The sequence below is a fragment of the Salvelinus alpinus genome, chromosome 24, assembly GCF_045679555.1.
Source record: "Salvelinus alpinus chromosome 24, SLU_Salpinus.1, whole genome shotgun sequence".
In the NCBI taxonomy this organism is placed as follows: Eukaryota; Metazoa; Chordata; class Actinopteri; order Salmoniformes; family Salmonidae; genus Salvelinus; species Salvelinus alpinus.
In genome coordinates this window covers 38,432,212-38,458,603 of record NC_092109.1, presented here as the reverse complement: position 1 = coordinate 38,458,603, position 26,392 = coordinate 38,432,212, and the positions used below count along the sequence as shown (strand labels likewise).

Below are 26,392 nucleotides of genomic sequence, written 5' to 3'. Positions count from 1 at the left end.
CTATTGGCAGACTCCACTAAGCTGGCAGGTTGGCTAACAGCCTGCTGCCTGGCCTGCACCCTATTTCATTGTGGGGCTAAAGGAGTTAGAGCCCTATCTATGTTGGTAGATAAGATGAGAGCACCCCTCCAGGTAGGATGGAGTCCGTCACTCCTTAGCAGGTCAGGCTTGGTCCTGTTTGTGGGTGAGTCCCAGAAAGAGGGCCAATTATCTACAAATTCTATCTTTTGGGAGGGGCAGAAAACAGTTTTCAACCAGCGATTGAGTGCTGAGACTCTGCTGTAGAGCTCGTCACTCCCCCTAACTGGGAGGGGGCCAGAGACAATTACTCGATGCCGACACATCTTTCTAGCTGATTTACACGCTGAAGCTATGTTGCACTTGGTGACCTCTGACTGTTTCATCCTAACATCGTTGGTGCCGACGTGGATAACAATATCTCTATACTCTCTACACTCGCCAGATTTAGCTTTAGCCAGCACCATCTTAAGATTAGCCTTAACGTCGGTAGCCCTGCCCCCTGGTAAACAGTGTATGATCGCTGGGTGATTCGTTTTAAGTCTAATACTGCGGGTAATGGAGTCGCCAATGACTAGGGTTTTCAATTTGTCAGAGCTAACGGTGGAAGCCTTCGGCGTCTCAGACCCCGTAACGGGAGGAGTAGAGACAAGAGAAGACTCAGACTCAGACTCCGACTCGCTACATAATGGGGAAAACCGGTTGAAAGTTTCTGTCGGCTGAATGAGCGACACCGGTTGAGCATTCCAACAGCATTTCCCTCCAGAAGCCATGAGAAAGTTGTCCGGCTGCGGGGACTGTGCGGGGGGATTTATACTAACGTTACTATCTGTACTTACTGGTGGCACAGACGCTGTTTCTTCCTTTCCTACACTGAAAATACCCTTGCCTAACGATTGCGTCTGAAGCTGGGATTGCAGCACAGCTATTTTCGCCGTAAGGCGATCGTTCTCCTGTATATTATGAGTACAGCGACTGCAATTAGAAGACATCATGTTAATGTTACTACTTAGCTTCGGTTGTTGAAGGTGTTGACGAACCATGTCCAGATAAAGCGTCCGGAGTGAAAAGGTTGAATGAGGGAAAAAAGTTGCGATGGAAAAACTAAAAATATAAACGGTAATTAAAAACAGAAACAAAACAAAAAACGTAAAGTTGTCAGCTAGCAAAGTAAAGTAAAGTTCGCAGCAAATCGCACAGCAACAAAACGCACAGCAACACGTCTGCAGATTCAACAGGAAGTGACGTCCCCTGGTCAGATGTTGAGCAGAACACACTTGCACAACATCTCTCTCATCTCTCTCTCTCCTAACCTCCCCAATGCCTCCCTGACCGTCTCTGGCACTTCAGGGAGAGTGCGAGGAGAAGACACAGGACGCACCGGACTGGGGAGGCGCACTGGAGGCCAGGTGCGTGGAGCCGGCCCAGGTTTCACCTGACTGATGACACGCTCCTCCAAATGCCTGCGTTGCCGCATACTCCTAGCCAACTCCATTCTCTGTTCCATCGCATCCCAGGCGGGCTCTGGTACTCTCCTTGGGTCGACCAACCACCTCTCTATCTCTTCCCAGATGTTCTCTGGCTCTTCCCTCTGCTCAGCCGCCAGCTCCATCTGTCCCCCCCCCCCAAAAAAAATCTTGGGGTTTCTGTGGCCGCGGTCCCCGGCGTCGTCGCCGTCCTTCTTGCGTCCTCTGCGACTCCTGCCAGGGAAGGGTCTCCTTTCCTTCCATGTTTTCTTCCCAGGACCAACTTATTTTTCCCATCGTTGCACGCTGCTTGGTCCTTGGTTGGTGGGATACTCTGTCACGGTTGTCGTAAGAATGGGACCAAGGCGCAGCTGATGTTGAGTTCCACATATTTATTTCAATGTGAAACTTAAGCCAAAAACAATAGATCAAATAAACGAAAAACGGAACGTGACTACGTGGTGCACATGCACAAACACAAAATAATAATCCACAAACACAGGTGGGAAAAATAGCTATTTAAATATAATCCCCAATTAGAGACAACGATTACCAGCTGCTTCTAATTGGGAATCATACAAAACACCAACATAGAAAATAAAAACTAGAACATAACATAGAAATTATAAACTAGAATACCCCCTAGTCACACCCTGACCTACTACACCATAGAGAAACAAGGGCTCTCTATGGTCAGGGCGTGACACATAGTCCTATTCCTGAAACAATGCAGGAAAGCTGTCAGTTTAAATAAACTTTAAACCAAAATGCAATGACATGGCTCTGGGTTTTGTGGATTTAATATTAAATTCACGTTATTTGACATCAAGTATAAATCAAAACTAGATGTTGAACTGATGTCTGTGCCCATTGGGGTGCTTGTAGCCTACCATCTGCAAACAGTTATAGATAAACAATCAATGCTGTTAACTAGGCATGTTCCAGGCAGTTTATAGTTCTGCTAGACTACCGTTTACCCTTTTTTTCTCAAATCACATTTTTTTGTGTGTAAATTATTAATTCCAGCTTGTATGTAATAACCAGGTGATGACTATTCATATAATTGGTTTGTTACTTGTTTTTCTGCATTTTGCATCTTAGAAAATAATGTAATTATTTATTTCTATTGAATTTGTATTTAGATTCCTGCCTCACACGTCACACTGCTCGGCTATAACAAGATAATTCCTTGAAGATGGGGCACCTATCCAGACCTGGGCAACAGACATCCAGACCATTGCAGGTGGTGTTACTTGGTAAAACAGGAGCAGGGAAGAGTGCCGCAGGAAACACCATCCTGGGGCGAAAGGATTTTGTCTCAAAGAAAATATTAAAATCAGTGACTGCTAATTTTGAGAAACAAAATGTCACCATTGAAGGAATAGATCTTGTCGTGTATGACACTCCAGGATTCTGTTAACCCGATCAACCTGAAGAGCAAATTCAGGAGAAAGTCCAGAATGTCCTCAAGTTAACCTCATCTGGTCCCTGTTTGTTTCTCCTGGTGGTGAAGACAGACAGATTAACAGAAGAAGAGAAGAGATGAGGGTCATCAGTAAAGTAGAAGATCTTCTAGAAGAGAGTGTTTTGAAGCAAACCTGGATCCTATTCACCAGAGGAGATGAGTTGGAAGACCAGACTATAGAAGAATTCATTCCAAAATGCGATGATATGGCTCAGATGACCTCACAGAAGTGATGAGAAAATACGGTGGACGATACCATGTGTTCAACAACAAGAGTGATGATCCTGAGCAGGTCAAATCACTGCTGGAAAAGACATCTCCATGTCTCAGTAAGTATAACTAACTGTTTATATAAAGGATTAGCCAGAAATGTAATGTAGGCTAATTGTAAATGTTTCCATGATTGAAATACTGTGTTTTGAAGCAGTATAATACTGATGATAGAAAACTAGATATTCTAGATGAGAGCTCAGTAGGTCGTGTCATTGATAACATTATGAACACAATCTTTTCATAAGTCTCCTGTAGCTGAGGTGATTATAGGTAGTCCTGCCTGAGAATTGTAAGAACAGTTATTTTGTTTGGCATGACAATGACTGAGAAAATACTTGAGGAAGATTGATTAAATATTTAAGTAATCAGATGTTATTTTGTGTTAAAAATAGTAATATTGAAATACATCACACTACACATTTAGTAATGACAGGATGCATTTGAATCATAACACACAGTAAAACTTAATGTGACTTAATACAGCTATTTTCAATAGGCGTGGAAAAAGAGGTCCTCGTTAAGTTTAACAGTTATCCCGAGTTGAACTCAGAATTTACCAAAGTTATCTTCTTAACTCCTCATTCCCGCTACGTAGTATATCCCTCTGGTCTCTTATTCTGGGACAACAATAATGTAAATTAATTATCCCCCACAATTGTAACTTTAATACGTTGTCTTGGTGTGCAGATCCCTGTTACAAATCCCACCTGAACTCCACATTCATCATAAAGATTTAAACACCCGACATAAATCATTATTCAGTGCACCAATAACTGTCTGTATAGGGGATGAGATGGTAGTCATTTTAATGTATCAGTGTATCAAATGTGATGTATTTCTCTATACAGATTCAACCGTTTCAAGGAGCTCCTCCATCAGGAATCACCCAGAGAGAAGGATTGTTCTGCTTGGGAAAAGCGGTGTTGGGAAGAGTGCAACAGGAAACACAATCCTAAATGGAAATATTTTCCATTCTGAACAGAACTCGTCCTCAGTAACACGTAAAACAGAAAGGAAGCAGGCAGCAGTAGATGGGAGGGATGTCAGTGTAGTTGACACTCCAGGACTGTTCGACAAAGAAGATTGTTAGGAGCATCTATGAGTCTAGTCCAGGGCCTCATGCCTTCCTCTTAGTTTTACGAGTCAATGACAGGTTCACAGAGCAGGAGAAAAAACCTATTGAAATTCTAGAGAGTTTGTTTGGGTCAGGACTGGCAAAGCACGCCATCATCCTCTTCACCCATGGAGATGCTTTAGAGGGTAACAGTCTAGAGAAGCTGATTGGTGGGAACAGAGACCTCAGTAGATTGGTAGAGCAGTGTGGGTGGAGGTACCATGTCCTCAACAATAAAGCCAGAAGAAACAGAGATCAGGTCACAGAGCTGATGGAAAAGATAGACAGAATGGTGGAGGAGAATGGAGGAACCTGCTACACCAATGAGATGTTTGAGGATGCAGCCAGGATTAAGAAAGAGGAGGAGGAGATGATCCAGAGGGAGGAGGAGGAGAGGATCCATAGAGAGATAGAGGAGAGGATCCAGAGGGAGATGAAGGAGAGGATCCAGAAGGAGAGAGATGAGAGAGGATCGAGAGGGTATCCAGAAGGGATCCAAAAGGAGATAAAAGAGGAAAAGGGTTTTAGTGTGTTTTTAAAGAAAAGAGGAGGAGGAGAGGATCCAGAGGGAGGAGGAGAGGATCCAGAGGGAGGAGGAGAGAACTTCAAGAGAGAAAGCAACAAGTTCAGAAAGACACAGAGCAAAGGTGTAAAGAAGAATCAGACGGCCCCTCAGACATGGACATTAAACAGAGATTGTCACGATCGTGTACTGGAGAGAATGAGGACCAAGGCGCAGCTGGATATGAATACATCTTCTCTTTTTTTATTTAAAAGACGAAGATGAACACGACACAAAAACACTTTACAAACTAACAAAACAACAAAACGACCGTGAAGCTACAAAACGTTGTGCACATACAAACAGGCTACAAACGTTCTTACATAGACAATTACCCACAACTAATGAGAGCCTATGGCTACCCTAAATAAGGCTCCCAATCAGAGACAACCGAAATCAGCTGTCTCTAATTGGGAACTCATTCAGGTAACCATAGACTCTCCTAGACAACTAAACATACATAGACAACGCTAGACATCTACACTCAACACAAACCCATAACTACACCCATTAACCCCTTAACCAAATAAACACCCAAAACAACAAAACATAAACATTCCCCATGTCACACCCTGACCTAACTAAAATAATAAAGAAAACAAAGAATAATAAGGCCAGGGCGTGACATAACCCCCCCCTTGAGGCGCGAACTCCGGGCGCACCATACACAGTCTAGGGGAGGATCTGGGTGGGCTCCCCTCCACGGTGGCGGCTCCGGCTCTGGTCGTCCTCCCCACGTCACCACAGTACCTAACCACCTCCTAGGCTTCCTCCAAACGACCCCCCTCCACATTAACCCCATTGCATTAAGGGGGAGTTCCGGACTAAGGGACAGCTCCGGACTAAGAACCAGTACCAGGGTAAGGGGCAGTACCAGGGTCAGGGGCAGTACCAGGATAAGGGGCAGTACCAGGGTAAGGGGCAGCACCAGGGTAAGGGGCAGCACCAGGGGAAGGGGCAGCTCCAGGGTAAGGGGCAGCTCCGGACTGAGGAATGGCAGCTCCGGACTGAGGGACTGCAGCTCCGGACTGAGGGACTGCAGCTCCGGACTGAGGGACGGCCCATGGCTGGCTGACAGATCTGGCTGCTCATGGCTGGCTAACGGATCTGGCTGCTCATGGCTGGCTAACTGATCTGGCTGCTCATGGCTGGCTGACTGATCTGGCTGCTCATGGCTGGCTGACGGATCTGGCTGCTCATGGCTGGCTGACGGATCTGGCTGCTCATGGCTGGCTGACGGATCTGGCTGCTCATGGCTGGCTGACGGATCTGGCTGCTCATGGCTAGCTGACGGATCTGGCTGCTCATGGTTAGCTGACGGATCTGGCTGCTCATGGCTAGCTGACGGATCTGGCTGCTCATGGCTAGCTGACGGATCTGGCTGCTCATGGCTAGCTGACGGATCTGGCTGCTCATGGCTAGCTGACGGATCTGGCTGCTCATGGCTAGCTGACGGATCTGGCTGCTCATGGCTAGCTGACGGATCTGGCTGCTCATGGCTAGCTGACGGATCTGGCTGCTCATGGCTGGCTGACTGATCTGGCTGCTCCTGTCTGGTTGGCGGCTCTGGCAGATCCTGTCTGGTTGGCGGCTCTGGCAGATCCTGTCTGGTTGGCGGCTCTGGCAGATCCTGTCTGACGGACGGCTCTAGCGGCTCCTGTCTGGCTGGCGGCTCTAGCGGCTCCTGTCTGGCGGACGGCTCAGTGGGCTCATGGCAGACGGGCGGCTTTGCAGGCTCATGGCAGACGGGCGGCTTTGCAGGCTCATTGCAGACGGATGGCTCAGATGGCGCTGGGGAGACGGATGGCTCAGATGGCGCTGGGGAGACGGATGGCTCAGATGGCGCTTGGCAGACGGGCAGTTCAGTCATTGCAGTGCAGACGGCAGACTCCTGCCGGCTGAGGCGCACTGTAGGCCTGGTGCGTGGTGCCGGGACTGGTGGCACCGGGCTGGGGACACGCATCTCAGGGCTAGTGCGGGGAGCAGCAACAGGACGCACAGGACTCTGGGGACACACAGGAGGCTTGGTGCGTGGTTTAGACACTGGTGGTAAAGGGCTGGAGACACGCACCATATAGCTAGTGCGTGGAGGAGGCACTGGTGGTACTGGATTGGGGCGGGGAGGTGGCGCCGGAAATACCGGACCGTGCAGGCGTACTGGCTCCCTTGAACGCCGAGCCTGCCCAACCTTACCTGGTTCTATGCTCCCCGTCGCCTGACCAGTGCGGGGAGGTGGAATAACCCGCACCGGCCTATGTAGGCGAACCGGGGACACCATGCGTAAGGCTGGTGCCATGTACGCCGGCCCGAGGAGACGCACTGGTGACCAGTTGCGTTGGGCCGGCTTCATGACATATGGCTCAACGCTCAGTCTAGCCCGGCCGATACGTGGAGCTGCAATGTACCGAACCGGGCTATGCACGCGTACAGGAGACACCGTGCGCTCTACTGCGTAACACGGTGTCTGCCCGTACTCTCGCTCTCCACGGTAAGTACAGGGAGTAGGCGCAGGTTTCCTACCTGACTTCGCCACACTCCCTTTAAGGCCCCCCCCAAGAAATTTTTGGGTTGTACTCACGGGCTTCCAGCCTTGTCTCCGTGCTGCCTCCTCATACCGCCTCCTCTCGGCTTTCGCTGCCTCCAGCTCTTCACGAGGGAGGCGATATTCTCCAGGTTGATCCCAAGGCCCCTTACCATCCAGTATCTCCTCCCATGTCCAGAAATCCTTTGTGGTTAGGTCCTGTTGCCGCCTTCCATGCCGCTTGGTCCTATGGTGGGTAATTCTGTCACGATCGTGTACTGGAGAGAATGAGGACCAAGGCGCAGCTGGATATGAATACATCTTCTCTTTTTTTATTTAAAAGACGAAGATGAACACGACACAAAAACACTTTACAAACTAACAAAACAACAAAACGACCGTGACGCTACAAACGTTGTGCACATACAAACAGGCTACAAACGTTCTTACATAGACAATTACCCACAACTAATGAGAGCCTATGGCTACCCTAAATAAGGCTCCCAATCAGAGACAACCGAAATCAGCTGTCTCTAATTGGGAACTCATTCAGGTAACCATAGACTCTCCTAGACAACTAAACATACATAGACAACGCTAGACATCTACACTCAACACAAACCCATAACTACACCCATTAACCCCTTAACCAAATAAACACCCAAAACAACAAAACATAAACATTCCCCATGTCACACCCTGACCTAACTAAAATAATAAAGAAAACAAAGAATAATAAGGCCAGGGCGTGACAGAGATAAATGAAGATACAATTAGAAGAGAAGTAGAGGAAAACCAGGTAACAGGAACTGGGCAGCCAGACCACGAGAATGATCCTACAAATCAAACTTCAGCTCTTGCCTCAAGGTCAGGAATATTCTCAATCATAGAGTCAATACTAAAATGGTTTATGGACAAATTCGGTGCAAGGATTTGCAAAGCTCTGATAGGTGCAGGGATTGGAGCTGCTGTAGGAGCTGGTATAGGAGCTGGTGTAGGAGGTGGTGTAGGAGGTTTTGTAGGAGGTTTTGTAGGAGGTGGTGTAGTAGGAATGATAGGCTTTGGGGTTGGTTTGCGATCTGACAGTCAGGAACATCCTTCAGCTACTCCTGTAGAATCAGAAGTGGTGGAAAAAGGACCCAATTGTCATACTTGAGTAAAAGTATAAATACCTTAATAGAAAATGACTCAAGTAAAAGTGAATTTTGATTTGCATTTGATTGAGTTATCAACTAACTTGAATTCAAAGTCAAGTGAACAAAAATTGTAACTATATCATTGGATTTAGGTTTCAAGGGTGAAAAAAAATGACAAAAATCCCTGAAATTCCCTTTTTGATGACTTTTTGCCAAGTCATCAATGTAGGCTGGCTCTGGCCCAACCCATCGATTTATGGGACCAATCAGAACGATCAGAATGTGTTCGCATTCTAGAAATTGTCGGGAGGGAGGCAAATCCACACTCATCGTGATGTAGATGGGAAGCCAGACAAATGTTTTACTATGAGTTTGCACCAATTCAAAGTTGGCACATTCACCAGCACAACAGATAGTGACAGCAAGGTAAAGACAGAGTGCCAGAGACAGACAGAGTTGTGTGCTATCTGATGTTTGCCAAGTAGTGAAAAGGTAGAAATCAGGTAGGGAGTATAATCATGTTTAAAGTGTTAGTTCACATAAATATTTGTTATCTGTTTTCTCACTTGTTGATAGATCCAGATAGCCAGAATAAAAAAAAAATGTTTGTTGCTTTCAGCAGCCTCTGACCAGCATTTCCATACAAGTAAAGCCTAAAAGCTTCAGTCCAGATGTGTGTTTCAGCCAAACGGGAGCCCCACTTGGTCTACATGGTTTACTATTAAGCTGGTGGATGAAGCTGGAGAAATGTAATGAATAGATGGATGGAAGGACTAAGGCCAGGATTCAATCAAAGGTGGGATTGACAAGCACACTGCATTTAAGGTAATCTATGCTTGACAACTGTGACATTGCCTTTTAAAGTTGCATTGTTGACAGTGCACTGCTCTTGTGGACAATATGCATTATGATTGAATCCCGGCCTGACAGTCCATCAACGTGACAGTTTTAACTATGTTATAAGGCTACACATTGTAATTCACCACTTAAACAAAGAGTAAATTAAAAACAATTTAAGAGATAACTTTCAACAGAAAACACATATGTTTTAAATAAATACATTTGTAATGAGCGCTAGGTTTTTTACTTGTTTAATAAAATAAAATAAAATAAAACACACTTATTACACCCACAGAATTTTTCACATTCTATGAACATACTGTTACTAAATGAATTAAATGAACATAACCATCATCAATCCAACCCTGTCACACTGCCAGACTGATGGAATCCAGTTGTATTGAGATGAGTCTAGATTTTCTCTGAGGGTCTGTGTGAACTCATCTTAACACACTGACATTGGGTGGGTGACACTAACAGACCAAGATAAGAGAAGCCAGAGGATATCGACATGCTTTAAACCCTTGTAGGGGTGGAGGTGTCAAGAGACCAGTGGTAGAACAGAGTGCTCAGGACCAGGTGTAGGGTTTAACCATTGACTGGAGATAGGTTGCTGCCCTGTAATTCTCAGTCAATCATCTGCACTCATTATTATGTTAATTTGAACAGGGACAATGTACAACCAAAACGTTTCAGTACACTTGAGAAAAGATGCGTTGTACCAGATTTAGCCAACAGCTAATTTCTGTCTGCAGCCCCCAGGCAGGTAAACATATAAACAAGAACAACATTATATACGAACAGAAAACATACAAACATAAGACCTTTACTAAATGTATATTAGTAAAACAGAGGTCAGGACATACAGATGCTTTTCCACACAGAAGTCAAGACATTGCACATAATAATCATGTGACACATTGCTATTGAAGCTATGAGTTGTTAAAACACAGTTAAAACAGCAACAAGAAAGGTTCATAAGTGGCTCCAAACCTGCTGTTGTTTTAACCACATTGTCACTGTAAATCACTGACACTAGCAACACATTTGAACCTTTACTGGAAGTTGGTTCCAGTGGTGAACTGGTTTTACATTCTGATTGGACAGAAGCTGTTCTAAACACTGGAACTGAACACTTTCCATTCACTGCTCCTCTAGTATGTGACCTCATAGATAGTAAAGTAGTCACTACACTGCTCCTCTAGTATGTGACCTCATAGATAGTAAAGTAGTCACTACACTGCTCCTCTAGTATGTGACCTCATAGATAGTAAAGTAGTCACTACACTGCTCCTCTAGTATGTGACCTCATAGATAGTAAAGTAGTCACTACACTGCTCCTCTAGTATGTGACCTCATAGATAGTAAAGTAGTCACTACACTGCTCCTCTAGTATGTGACCTCATAGATAGTAAAGTAGTCACTACACTGCTCCTCTAGTATGTGACCTCATAGATAGTAAAGTAGTCACTACACTGCTCCTCTAGTATGTGACCTCATAGATAGTAAAGTAGTCACTACACTGCTCCTCTAGTATGTGACCTCATAGATAGTAAAGTAGTCACTATACTGATCCTCTAGTATGTGACCTCATAGATAGTAAAGTAGTCACTACACTGCTCCTCTAGTATGTGACCTCATAGATAGTAAAGTAGTCACTACACTGCTCCTCTAGTATGTGACCTCATAGATAGTAAAGTAGTCACTACACTGCTCCTCTAGTATGTGACCTCATAGATAGTAAAGTAGTCACTACACTGATCCTCTAGTATGTGACCTCATAGATAGTAAAGTAGTCACTACACTGATCCTCTAGTATGTGACCTCATAGATAGTAATGTAGTCACTACACTGCTCCTCTAGTATGTGACCTCATAGATAGTAAAGTAGTCACTACACTGCTCCTGTAGTATGTGACCTCATAGATAGTAAAGTAGTCACTACACTGATTCTCTAGTATGTGACCTCATAGATAGTAATGTAGTCACTACACTGCTCCTCTAGTATGTGACCTCATAGATAGTAAAGTAGTCACTACACTGCTCCTGTAGTATGTGACCTCATAGATAGTAAAGTAGTCACTATACTGATCCTCTAGTATGTGACCTCATAGATAGTAAAGTAGTCACTATACTGATCCTCTAGTATGTGACCTCATAGATAGTAAAGTAGTCACTATACTGATCCTCTAGTATGTGACCTCATAGATAGTAAAGTAGTCACTACACTGATCCTCTAGTATGTGACCTCATAGATAGTAAAGTAGTCACTACACTGATCCTCTAGTATGTGACCTCATAGATAGTAAAGTAGTCACTACACTGCTCCTCTAGTATGTGACCTCATAGATAGTAAAGTAGTCACTACACTGCTCCTGTAGTATGTGACCTCATAGATAGTAAAGTAGTCACTACACTGCTCCTCTAGTATGTGACCTCATAGATAGTAAAGTTGTCACTACACTGCTCCCCTAGTATGTGACCTCATAGATAGGGAAGTAGTCACTACACTGCTACTCTAGTATGTGACTTCATAGATAGTAAAGTAGACACTACACTGCTCCTCTAGCATGTGACCTCATAGATAGTAAAGTAGTCACGACACTGCTCCTCTAGTATGTGACCTCATAGATAGTAAAGTAGTCACTACACTGCTCCTCTAGTATGTGACCTCATAGATAGTAAAGTAGTCACTACACTGCTCCTCTAGTATGTGACCTCATAGATAGTAAAGTAGTCACTACACTGCTCCCCTAGTATGTGACCTCATAGATAGGGAAGTAGTCACTACACTGCTACTCTAGTATGTGACCTCATAGATAGTAAAGTAGTCACTACACTGCTCCTCTAGCATGTGACCTCATAGATAGTAAAGTAGTCACTACACTTATCCTCTAGTATGTGACCTCATAGATAGTAAAGTAGTCACTACACTGCTCCTCTAGCATGTGACCTCATAGATAGTAAAGTAGTCACTACACTTATCCTCTAGTATGTGACCTCATAGATAGTAAAGTAGTCACTACACTGCTCCTCTAGCATGTGACTTCATAGATAATAAAGTAGTCACTACACTGCTCCTCTAGTATGTGACCTCATAGATAATAAAGTAGTCACTACACTGCTCCTCTAGTATGTGACCTCATAGATAGTAAAGTAGTCACTACACTGCTCCTCTAGTATGCGACCTCATAGATAGTAAAGTAGTCACTATACTGCTCCTCTAGTATGTGACCTCATAGATAGTAAAGTAGTCACTACACTGCTCCTCTAGTATGTGACCTCATAGATAGTAAAGTAATCACTACACTGCTCCTCTAGTATGTGACCTCATAGATAGTAAAGTAGTCCCTACACTGCTCCTCTAGCATGTGACCTCATAGATAGTAAAGTAGTCACTACACTTATCCTCTAGTATGTGACCTCATAGATAGTAAAGTAGTCACTACACTGCTCCTCTAGCATGTGACCTCATAGATAATAAAGTAGTCACTACACTGCTCCTCTAGTATGTGACCTCATAGATAATAAAGTAGTCACTACACTGCTCCTCTAGTATGTGACCTCATAGATAGTAAAGTAGTCACTACACTGCTCCTCTAGTATGCGACCTCATAGATAGTAAAGTAGTCACTATACTGCTCCTCTAGTATGTGACCTCATAGATAGTAAAGTAGTCACTACACTGCTCCTCTAGTATGTGACCTCATAGATAGTAAAGTAATCACTACACTGCTCCTCTAGTATGTGACCTCATAGATAGTAAAGTAGTCACTACACTGCTCCTCTAGTATGTGACCTCATAGATAGTAAAGTAGTCACTACACTGCTCCTCTAGTATGTGACCTCATAGATAGTAAAGTAGTCACTACACTGCTCCTCTAGTATGTGACCTCATAGATAGTAAAGTAGTCACTACACTGTTCCTCTAGTATGTGACCTCATAGATATTAAAGTAGTCACTACACTGCTCCTCTAGTATGTGACCTCATAGATAGTAAAGTAGTCCCTACACTGCTCCTCTAGTATGTGACCTCATAGATAGTAAAGTAGTCACTACACTGCTCCTCTAGTATGTGACCTCATAGATAGTAAAGTAGTCACTACACTGCTCCTCTAGTATGTGACCTCATAGATAGTAAAGTAGTCACTACACTGCTCCTCTAGTATGTGCCCTCATAGATAGTAAAGTAGTCACTACACTGCTCCTCTAGTATGTGACCTCATAGATAGTAAAGTAGTCACTACACTGCTCCTCTAGTATGTGACCTCATAGATAGTAAAGTAGTCACTACACTGCTCCTCTAGTATGTGACCTCATAGATAGTAAAGTAGTCACTACACTGCTCCTCTAGTATGTGACCTCATAGATAGTAAAGTAGTCACTACACTGCTCCTCTAGTATGTGACCTCATAGATAGTAAAGTAGTCACTACACTGCTCCTCTAGTATGTGACCTCATAGATAGTAAAGTAGTCACTACACTGATCCTCTAGTATGTGACCTCATATATAGTAAAGTAGTCACTACACTGCTCCTCTAGTATGTGACCTCATAGATAGTAAAGTTGTCACTACACTGCTCCCCTAGTATGTGACCTCATAGATAGGGAAGTAGTCACTACACTGCTACTCTAGTATGTGACTTCATAGATAGTAAAGTAGACACTACACTGCTCCTCTAGCATGTGACCTCATAGATAGTAAAGTAGTCACGACACTGCTCCTCTAGTATGTGACCTCATAGATAGTAAAGTAGTCACTACACTGCTCCTCTAGTATGTGACCTCATAGATAGTAAAGTAGTCACTACACTGCTCCTCTAGTATGTGACCTCATAGATAGTAAAGTAGTCACTACACTGCTCCCCTAGTATGTGACCTCATAGATAGGGAAGTAGTCACTACACTGCTACTCTAGTATGTGACCTCATAGATAGTAAAGTAGTCACTACACTGCTCCTCTAGCATGTGACCTCATAGATAGTAAAGTAGTCACTACACTTATCCTCTAGTATGTGACCTCATAGATAGTAAAGTAGTCACTACACTGCTCCTCTAGCATGTGACCTCATAGATAGTAAAGTAGTCACTACACTTATCCTCTAGTATGTGACCTCATAGATAGTAAAGTAGTCACTACACTGCTCCTCTAGCATGTGACCTCATAGATAATAAAGTAGTCACTACACTGCTCCTCTAGTATGTGACCTCATAGATAATAAAGTAGTCACTACACTGCTCCTGTAGTATGTGACCTCATAGATAGTAAAGTAGTCACTACACTGCTCCTCTAGTATGTGACCTCATAGATAGTAAAGTTGTCACTACACTGCTCCCCTAGTATGTGACCTCATAGATAGGGAAGTAGTCACTACACTGCTACTCTAGTATGTGACTTCATAGATAGTAAAGTAGACACTACACTGCTCCTCTAGCATGTGACCTCATAGATAGTAAAGTAGTCACGACACTGCTCCTCTAGTATGTGACCTCATAGATAGTAAAGTAGTCACTACACTGCTCCTCTAGTATGTGACCTCATAGATAGTAAAGTAGTCACTACACTGCTCCTCTAGTATGTGACCTCATAGATAGTAAAGTAGTCACTACACTGCTCCCCTAGTATGTGACCTCATAGATAGGGAAGTAGTCACTACACTGCTACTCTAGTATGTGACCTCATAGATAGTAAAGTAGTCACTACACTGCTCCTCTAGCATGTGACCTCATATATAGTAAAGTAGTCACTACACTTATCCTCTAGTATGTGACCTCATAGATAGTAAAGTAGTCACTACACTGCTCCTCTAGCATGTGACCTCATAGATAGTAAAGTAGTCACTACACTTATCCTCTAGTATGTGACCTCATAGATAGTAAAGTAGTCACTACACTGCTCCTCTAGCATGTGACCTCATAGATAATAAAGTAGTCACTACACTGCTCCTCTAGTATGTGACCTCATAGATAGTAAAGTAGTCACTACACTGCTCCTCTAGTATGCGACCTCATATATAGTAAAGTAGTCACTATACTGCTCCTCTAGTATGTGACCTCATAGATAGTAAAGTAGTCACTACACTGCTCCTCTAGTATGTGACCTCATAGATAGTAAAGTAATCACTACACTGCTCCTCTAGTATGTGACCTCATAGATAGTAAAGTAGTCCCTACACTGCTCCTCTAGCATGTGACCTCATAGATAGTAAAGTAGTCACTACACTTATCCTCTAGTATGTGACCTCATAGATAGGAAAGTAGTCACTACACTGCTCCTCTAGCATGTGACCTCATAGATAGTAAAGTAGTCACTACACTTATCCTCTAGTATGTGACCTCATAGATAGTAAAGTAGTCACTACACTGCTCCTCTAGCATGTGACCTCATAGATAATAAAGTAGTCACTACACTGCTCCTCTAGTATGTGACCTCATAGATAATAAAGTAGTCACTACACTGCTCCTCTAGTATGTGACCTCATAGATAGTAAAGTAGTCACTACACTGCTCCTCTAGTATGCGACCTCATAGATAGTAAAGTAGTCACTATACTGCTCCTCTAGTATGTGACCTCATAGATAGTAAAGTAGTCACTACACTGCTCCTCTAGTATGTGACCTCATAGATAGTAAAGTAATCACTACACTGCTCCTCTAGTATGTGACCTCATAGATAGTAAAGTAGTCACTACACTGCTCCTCTAGTATGTGACCTCATAGATAGTAAAGTAGTCACTACACTGCTCCTCTAGTATGTGACCTCATAGATAGTAAAGTAGTCACTACACTGCTCCTCTAGTATGTGACCTCATAGATAGTAAAGTAGTCACTACACTGTTCCTCTAGTATGTGACCTCATAGATAGTAAAGTAGTCACTACACTGCTCCTCTAGTATGTGACCTCATAGATAGTAAAGTAGTCCCTACACTGCTCCTCTAGTATGTGACCTCATAGATAGTAAAGTAGTCACTACACTGCTCCTCTAGTATGTGACCTCATAGATAGTAAAGTAGTCACTACACTGCTCCTCTAGTATGTGACCTCATAGATAGTAAAGTAGTCACTACACTGCTCCTCTAGTATGTGCCCTCATAGATAGTAAAGTAGTCACTACACTGCTCCTCTAGTATGTGACCTCATAGATAGTAAAGTAGTCACTACACTGCTCCTCTAGTATGTGACCTCATAGATAGTAAAGTAGTCACTACACTGCTCCTCTAGTATGTGACCTCATAGATAGTAAAGTAGTCACTACACTGCTCCTCTAGTATGTGACCTCATAGATAGTAAAGTAGTCACTACACTGCTCCTCTAGTATGTGACCTCATAGATAGTAAAGTAGTCACTATACTGATCCTCTAGTATGTGACCTCATAGATAGTAAAGTAGTCACTACACTGCTCCTCTAGTATGTGACCTCATAGATAGTAAAGTAGTCACTACACTGCGCCTCTAGTATGCGACCTCATAGATAGTAAAGTAGTCACTACACTGCTCCTCTAGTATGTGACCTCATAGATAGTAAAGTAGTCACTACACTGCTCCTCTAGTATGTGACCTCATAGATAGTAAAGTAGTCACTACACTGCTCCTCTAGTATGTGACCTCATAGATAGTAAAGTAGTCACTACAATGCTCCTCTAGTATGTGACCTCATAGATAGTAAAGTAGTCACTACACTGCTCCTCTAGTATGTGACCTCATAGATAGTAAAGTAGTCCCTACACTGCTCCTCTAGTATGTCACCTCATAGATAGTAAAGTAGTCACTACACTGCTCCTCTAGTATGTGACCTCAAAAATAGTAAAGTAGTCACTACACTGCTCCTCTAGTATGTGACCTCATAGATAGTAAAGTAGTCACTACACTGCTCCTTTAGTATGTGACCTCATAGATAGTAAAGTAGTCACTACACTGATCCTCTAGTATGTGACCTCATAGATAGTAAAGTAGTCACTACACTGCTCCTCTAGTATGTGACCTCATAGATAGTAAAGTAGTCACTACACTGATCCTCTAGTATGTGACCTCATAGATAGTAAAGTAGTCACTACACTGCTCCTCTAGTATGTGACCTCATAGATAGTAAAGTAGTCACTATACTGATCCTCTAGTATGTGACCTCATAGATAGTAAAGTCGTCACTACACTGCTCCTCTAGCATTAGACCTCATAGATAGTAAAGTAGTCACTACACTGCTCCTCTAGTATGTGACCTCATAGATAGTAAAGTAGTCACTATACTGATCCTCTAGTATGTGACCTCATAGATAGTAAAGTAGTCACTACACTGCTCCTCTAGTATGTGACCTCATAGATAGTAAAGTAGGCACTACACTGCTCCTCTAGTATGTGACCTCATAGATAGTAAAGTAGTCACTACACTGATCCTCTAGTATGTGACCTCATAGATAGTAAAGTAGTCACTACACTGATCCTCTAGTATGTGACCTCATAGATAGTAAAGTAGTCACTACACTGCTCCTCTAGTATGTGACCTCATAGATAGTAAAGTAGTCACTACACTGCTCCTGTAGTATGTAACCTCATAGATAGTAAAGTAGTCACTACACTGCTCCTCTAGTATGTGACCTCATAGATAGTAAAGTAGTCACTACACTGCTCCCCTAGTATGTGAACTCATAGATAGGGAAGTAGTCACTACACTGCTACTCTAGTATGTGACCTCATAGATAGTAAAGTAGTCACTACACTGCTCCTCTAGCATGTGACCTCATAGATATTAAAGTAGTCACGACACTGCTCCTGTAGTATGTGACCTCATAGATAGTAAAGTAGTCACTACACTGTTCCTCTAGTATGTGACCTCATAGATATTAAAGTAGTCACTACACTGCTCCTCTAGTATGTGACCTCATAGATAGTAAACTAGTCCCTACACTGCTCCTCTAGTATGTGACCTCATAGATAGTAAAGTAGTCACTACACTGCTCCTCTAGTATGTGACCTCATAGATAGTAAAGTAGTCACTACACTGCTCCTCTAGTATGTGACCTCATAGATAGTAAAGTAGTCACTACACTGCTCCTCTAGTATGTGCCCTCATAGATATTAAAGTAGTCACTACACTGCTCCTCTAGTATGTGACCTCATAGATAGTAAAGTAGGCACTACACTGCTCCTCTAGTATGTGACCTCATAGATAGTAAAGTAGTCACTACACTGATCCTCTAGTATGTGACCTCATAGATAGTAAAGTAGTCACTACACTGCTCCTCCAGTATGTGACCTCATAGATAGTAAAGTAGTCCCTACACTGCTCCTCTAGCATGTGACCTCATAGATAGTAAAGTAGTCACTACACTTATCCTCTAGTATGTGACCTCATAGATAGTAAAGTAGTCACTACACTGCTCCTCTAGCATGTGACCTCATAGATAGTAAAGTAGTCACTACACTTATCCTCTAGTATGTGACCTCATAGATAGTAAAGTAGTCACTACACTGCTCCTCTAGCATGTGACCTCATAGATAATAAAGTAGTCACTACACTGCTCCTCTAGTATGTGACCTCATAGATAATAAAGTAGTCACTACACTGCTCCTCTAGTATGTGACCTCATAGATAGTAAAGTAGTCACTACACTGCTCCTCTAGTATGCGACCTCATAGATAGTAAAGTAGTCACTATACTGCTCCTCTAGTATGTGACCTCATAGATAGTAAAGTAGTCACTACACTGCTCCTCTAGTATGTGACCTCATAGATAGTAAAGTAATCACTACACTGCTCCTCTAGTATGTGACCTCATAGATAGTAAAGTAGTCACTACACTGCTCCTCTAGTATGTGACCTCATAGATAGTAAAGTAGTCACTACACTGCTCCTCTAGTATGTGACCTCATAGATAGTAAAGTAGTCACTACACTGCTCCTCTAGTATGTGACCTCATAGATAGTAAAGTAGTCACTACACTGTTCCTCTAGTATGTGACCTCATAGATAGTAAAGTAGTCACTACACTGCTCCTCTAGTATGTGACCTCATAGATAGTAAAGTAGTCCCTACACTGCTCCTCTAGTATGTGACCTCATAGATAGTAAAGTAGTCACTACACTGCTCCTCTAGTATGTGACCTCATAGATAGTAAAGTAGTCACTACACTGCTCCTCTAGTATGTGACCTCATAGATAGTAAAGTAGTCACTACACTGCTCCTCTAGTATGTGCCCTCATAGATAGTAAAGTAGTCACTACACTGCTCCTCTAGTATGTGACCTCATAGATAGTAAAGTAGTCACTACACTGCTCCTCTAGTATGTGACCTCATAGATAGTAAAGTAGTCACTACACTGCTCCTCTAGTATGTGACCTCATAGATAGTAAAGTAGTCACTACACTGCTCCTCTAGTATGTGACCTCATAGATAGTAAAGTAGTCACTACACTGCTCCTCTAGTATGTGACCTCATAGATAGTAAAGTAGTCACTATACTGATCCTCTAGTATGTGACCTCATAGATAGTAAAGTAGTCACTACACTGCTCCTCTAGTATGTGACCTCATAGATAGTAAAGTAGTCACTACACTGCGCCTCTAGTATGCGACCTCATAGATAGTAAAGTAGTCACTACACTGCTCCTCTAGTATGTGACCTCATAGATAGTAAAGTAGTCACTACACTGCTCCTCTAGTATGTGACCTCATAGATAGTAAAGTAGTCACTACACTGCTCCTCTAGTATGTGACCTCATAGATAGTAAAGTAGTCACTACAATGCTCCTCTAGTATGTGACCTCATAGATAGTAAAGTAGTCACTACACTGCTCCTCTAGTATGTGACCTCATAGATAGTAAAGTAGTCCCTACACTGCTCCTCTAGTATGTCACCTCATAGATAGTAAAGTAGTCACTACACTGCTCCTCTAGTATGTGACCTCAAAAATAGTAAAGTAGTCACTACACTGCTCCTCTAGTATGTGACCTCATAGATAGTAAAGTAGTCACTACACTGCTCCTTTAGTATGTGACCTCATAGATAGTAAAGTAGTCACTACACTGATCCTCTAGTATGTGACCTCATAGATAGTAAAGTAGTCACTACACTGCTCCTCTAGTATGTGACCTCATAGATAGTAAAGTAGTCACTACACTGATCCTCTAGTATGTGACCTCATAGATAGTAAAGTAGTCACTACACTGCTCCTCTAGTATGTGACCTCATAGATAGTAAAGTAGTCACTATACTGATCCTCTAGTATGTGACCTCATAGATAGTAAAGTCGTCACTACACTGCTCCTCTAGCATTAGACCTCATAGATAGTAAAGTAGTCACTACACTGCTCCTCTAGTATGTGACCTCATAGATAGTAAAGTAGTCACTATACTGATCCTCTAGTATGTGACCTCATAGATAGTAAAGTAGTCACTACACTGCTCCTCTAGTATGTGACCTCATAGATAGTAAAGTAGGCACTACACTGCTCCTCTAGTATGTGACCTCATAGATAGTAAAGTAGTCACTACACTGATCCTCTAGTATGTGACCTCATAGATAGTAAAGTAGTCACTACACTGATCCTCTAGTATGTGACCTCATAGATAGTAAAGTAGTCACTACACTGCTCCTCTAGTATGTGACCTCATAGATAGTAAAGTAGTCACTACACTGCTCCTGTAGTATGTAACCTCATAGATAGTAAAGTAGTCACTACACTGCTCCTCTAGTATGTGACCTCATAGATAGTAAAGTAGTCACTACACTGCTCCCCTAGTATGTGAACTCATAGATAGGGAAGTAGTCACTACACTGCTACTCTAGTATGTGACCTCATAGATAGTAAAGTAGTCACTACACTGCTCCTCTAGCATGTGACCTCATAGATATTAAAGTAGTCACGACACTGCTCCTGTAGTATGTGACCTCATAGATAGTAAAGTAGTCACTACACTGTTCCTCTAGTATGTGACCTCATAGATATTAAAGTAGTCACTACACTGCTCCTCTAGTATGTGACCTCATAGATAGTAAACTAGTCCCTACACTGCTCCTCTAGTATGTGACCTCATAGATAGTAAAGTAGTCACTACACTGCTCCTCTAGTATGTGACCTCATAGATAGTAAAGTAGTCACTACACTGCTCCTCTAGTATGTGACCTCATAGATAGTAAAGTAGTCACTACACTGCTCCTCTAGTATGTGCCCTCATAGATATTAAAGTAGTCACTACACTGCTCCTCTAGTATGTGACCTCATAGATAGTAAAGTAGGCACTACACTGCTCCTCTAGTATGTGACCTCATAGATAGTAAAGTAGTCACTACACTGATCCTCTAGTATGTGACCTCATAGATAGTAAAGTAGTCACTACACTGCTCCTCCAGTATGTGACCTCATAGATAGTAAAGTAGTCACTACACTGCTCCTCTAGTATGTGACCTCATAGATAGTAAAGTAGTCACTATACTGATCCTCTAGTATGTGACCTCATAGATAGTAAAGTAGTCACTACACTGCTCCTCTAGTATGCGACCTCATAGGTAGTAAAGTAGTCACTACACTGCGCCTCTAGTATGTGACCTCATAGATAGTAAAGTAGTCACTACACTGCTCCTCTAGTATGTGACCTCAGAGATAGTAAAGTAGTCCCTACACTGCTCCTCTAGTATGTGACCTCATAGATAGTAAAGTAGTCACTACACTGCTCCTCTAGTATGTGACCTCATAGATAGTAAAGTAGTCACTACAATGCTCCTCTAGTATGTGACCTCATAGATAGTAAAGTAGTCACTACACTGCTCCTCTAGTATGTGACCCCATAGATAGTAAAGTAGTCCCTACACTGCTCCTCTAGTATGTGACCTCATAGATAGTAAAGTAGTCACTACACTGCTCCTCTAGTATGTGACCTCATAGATAGTAAAGTAGTCACTACACTGCTCCACTAGTATGTGACCTCATAGATAGTAAAGTAGTCACTACACTGCTCCTCTAGTATGTGACCTCATAGATAGTAAAGTAGTCACTACACTGATCCTCTAGTATGTGACCTCATAGATAGTAAAGTAGTCACTACACTGCTCCTCTAGTATGTGACCTCATAGATAGTAAAGTAGTCACTACACTGATCCTCTAGTATGTGACCTCATAGATAGTAAAGTAGTCACTACACTTATCCTCTAGTATGTGACCTCATAGATAGTAAAGTAGGCACTACACTGCTCCTCTAGTATGTGACCTCATAGATAGTAAAGTAGTCACTACACTGCTCCTCTAGTATGTGACCTCATAGATAGTAAAGTAGTCACTACACTGCTCCTCTACTATGTGACCTCATGGATAGTAAAGTAGTCACTACACTGCTCCTCTAGTATGTGACCTCATAGATAGTAAAGTAGTCACTACACTGCTCCTCTAGTATGTGACCTCATAGATAGTAAAGTAGTCACTACACTGCTCCTCTAGTATGTGACCTCATAGATAGTAAAGTAGTCACTACACTGCTCCTCTAGTATGTGACCTCATAGATAGTAAAGTAGTCACTACACTGTTCCTCTAGTATGTGACCTCATAGATGGTAAAGTAGTCACTACACTGCTCCTCTAGTATGTGACCTCATAGATAGTAAAGTAGTCACTACACTGCTCCTCTAGTATGTGACCTCATAGATAGAAAGGTAGTCACTACACTTATCCTCTAGTATGTGACCTCATAGATAGTAAAGTAGTCACTACACTGATCCTCTAGTATGTGACCTCATAGATAGTAAAGTAGTCACTACACTGCTCCTCTAGTATGTGACCTCATAGATAGTAAAGTAGTCACTACACTGCTCCTGTAGTATGTGACCTCATAGATAGTAAAGTAGTCACTACACTGCTCCTCTAGTATGTGACCTCATAGATAGTAAAGTAGTCACTACACTGCTCCTCTAGTATGTGACCTCATAGATAGTAAAGTAGTCACTATACTGATCCTCTAGTATGTGACCTCATAGATAGTAAAGTAGTCACTACACTGCTCCTCTAGTATGTGACCTCATAGATAGTAAAGTAGTCACTACACTGCTCCTCTAGTATGCGACCTCATAGATAGTAAAGTAGTCACTAAACTGCTCATCTAGTATGTGACCTCATAGATAGTAAAGTAGTCCCTACACTGCTCCTCTAGTATGTGACCTCATAGATAGTAAAGTAGTCACTACACTGCTCCTCTAGTATGTGACCTCATAGATAGTAAAGTAGTCACTACACTGCTCATCTAGTATGTGACCTCATAGATAGTAAAGTAGTCACTACACTGCTCCTCTAGTATGTGCCCTCATAGATAGTAAAGTAGTCACTACACTGCTCCTCTAGTATGTGACCTCATAGATAGTAAAGTAGTCACTACACTGCTCCTCTAGTATGTGACCTCATAGATAGTAAAGTAGTCACTACACTGATCCTCTAGTATGTGACCTCATAGATAGTAAAGTAGTCACTACACTGCTCCTCCAGTATGTGACCTCATAGATAGTAAAGTAGTCACTACACTGCTCCTCTAGTATGTGACCTCATAGATAGTAAAGTAGTCACTATACTGATCCTCTAGTATGTGACCTCATAGATAGTAAAGTAGTCACTACACTGCTCCTCTAGTATGTGACCTCATAGATAGTAAAGTAGTCACTACACTGCTCCTCTAGTATGCGACCTCATAGATAGTAAAGTAGTCACTACACTGCGCCTCTAGTATGCGACCTCATAGATAGTAAAGTAGTCACTACACTGCTCCTCTAGTATGTGACCTCATAGATAGTAAAGTAGTCACTACACTGCTCCTCTAGTATGTGACCTCATAGATAGTAAAGTTGTCACTACACTGCTCCTCTAGTATGTGACCTCATAGATAGTAAAGTAGTCACCACAATGCTCCTCTAGTATGTGACCTCATAGATAGTAAAGTAGTCACTACACTGCTCCTCTAGTATGGGACCTCATAGATAGTAAAGTAGTCACTACACTGCTCCTCTAGTATGTGACCTCATAGATAGTAAAGTAGTCACTACACTGCTCCTCTAGTATGTGACCTCATAGATAGTTAAAGTAGTCACTACACTGCTCCTCTAGTATGTGACCTCATAGATAGTAAAGTAGTCCCTACACTGCTCCTCTAGTATGTGACCTCATAGATAGTAAATAGTCACTACACTGCTCCTCTAGTATGTGACCTCATAGATAGTAAAGTAGTCACTATACTGCTCCTCTAGTATGTGACCTCATAGATAGTAAAGTAGTCACTACACTGCTCCTCTAGTATGTGACCTCATAGATAGTAAAGTAGTCACTACACTGATCCTCTAGGATGTGACCTCATAGATAGTAAAGTAGTCACTACACTGATCCTCTAGTATGTGACCTCATAGATAGTAAAGTAGTCACTACACTTATCCTCTAGTATGTGACCTCATAGATAGTAAAGTAGGCACTACACTGCTCCTCTAGTATGTGACCTCATAGATAGTAAAGTAGTCACTACACTGCTCCTCTAGTATGTGACCTCATAGATAGTAAAGTAGTCACTACACTGATCCTCTAGTATGTGACCTCATAGATAGTAAAGTAGTCACTACACTGCTCCTCTAGTATGTGACCTCATAGATAGTAAAGTAGTCACTACACTGCTCCTCTAGTATGTGACCTCATAGATAGTAAAGTAGTCACTACACTGCTCCTGTAGTATGTGACCTCATAGATAGTAAAGTAGTCACTACACTGCTCCTCTAGTATGTGACCTCATAGATAGTAAAGTAGTCACTACACTGATCCTCTAGTATGTGACCTCATAGATAGTAAAGTAGTCACTACACTGATCCTCTAGTATGTGACCTCATAGATAGTAAAGTAGTCACTACACTGCTCCTCTAGTATGTGACCTCATAGATAGTAAAGTAGTCACTACACTGCTCCTGTAGTATGTGACCTCATAGATAGTAAAGTAGTCACTACACTGCTCCTCTAGTATGTGACCTCATAGATAGTAAAGTAGTCACTACACTGCTCCCCTAGTATGTGACCTCATAGATAGGGAAGTAGTCACTACACTGCTACTCTAGTATGTTACCTCATAGATAGTAAAGTAGTCACTACACTGCTCCTCTAGCATGTGACCTCATAGATAGTAAAGTAGTCACGACACTGCTCCTCTAGTATGTGACCTCATAGATAGTAAAGTAGTCACTACACTGCTCCTCTAGTATGTGACCTCATAGATAGTAAAGTAGTCACTACACTGACCCTCTAGTATGTGACCTCATAGATAGTAAAGTAGTCCCTACACTTATCCTCTAGTATGTGACCTCATAGATAGTAAAGTAGTCACTACACTGCTCCTCCAGTATGTGACCTCATAGATAGTAAAGTAGTCACTACACTGCTCCTCTAGTATGTGACCTCATAGATAGTAAAGTAGTCACTACACTGCTCCTCTAGTATGTGACCTCATAGATAGTAAAGTAGTCACTACACTGCTCCTCTAGTATGTGCCCTCATAGATAGTAAAGTAGTCACTACACTGCTCCTCTAGTATGTGACCTCATAGATGGTAAAGTAGTCACTACACTGCTCCTCTAGTATGTGACCTCATAGATAGTAAAGTAGTCACTACACTGATCCTCTAGTATGTGACCTCATAGATAGTAAAGTAGTCACTACACTGCTCCTCCAGTATGTGACCTCATAGATAGTAAAGTAGTCACTACACTGCTCCTCTAGTATGTGACCTCATAGATAGTAAAGTAGTCACTATACTGATCCTCTAGTATGTGACCTCATAGATAGTAAAGTAGTCACTACACTGCTCCTCTAGTATGCGACCTCATAGATAGTAAAGTAGTCACTACACTGCTCCTCTAGTATGCGACCTCATAGATAGTAAAGTAGTCACTACACTGCGCCTCTAGTATGCGACCTCATAGATAGTAAAGTAGTCACTACACTGCTCCTCTAGTATGTGACCTCATAGATAGTAAAGTAGTCACTACACTGCTCCTCTAG

General features: G+C 42.5%; 1 protein-coding gene and 1 pseudogene across 1 annotated transcript in view; both read left to right on the top strand.

The window, feature by feature from the left end:
* Positions 1-26,392, top strand: part of LOC139551896 (sister chromatid cohesion protein PDS5 homolog B-like) — a 152,565-nt gene that overhangs the window by 65,196 nt on the left and 60,977 nt on the right. The window lies entirely within an intron of this gene.
* LOC139552804 (GTPase IMAP family member 9-like) lies at positions 2,900-6,166 on the top strand (annotated as a pseudogene).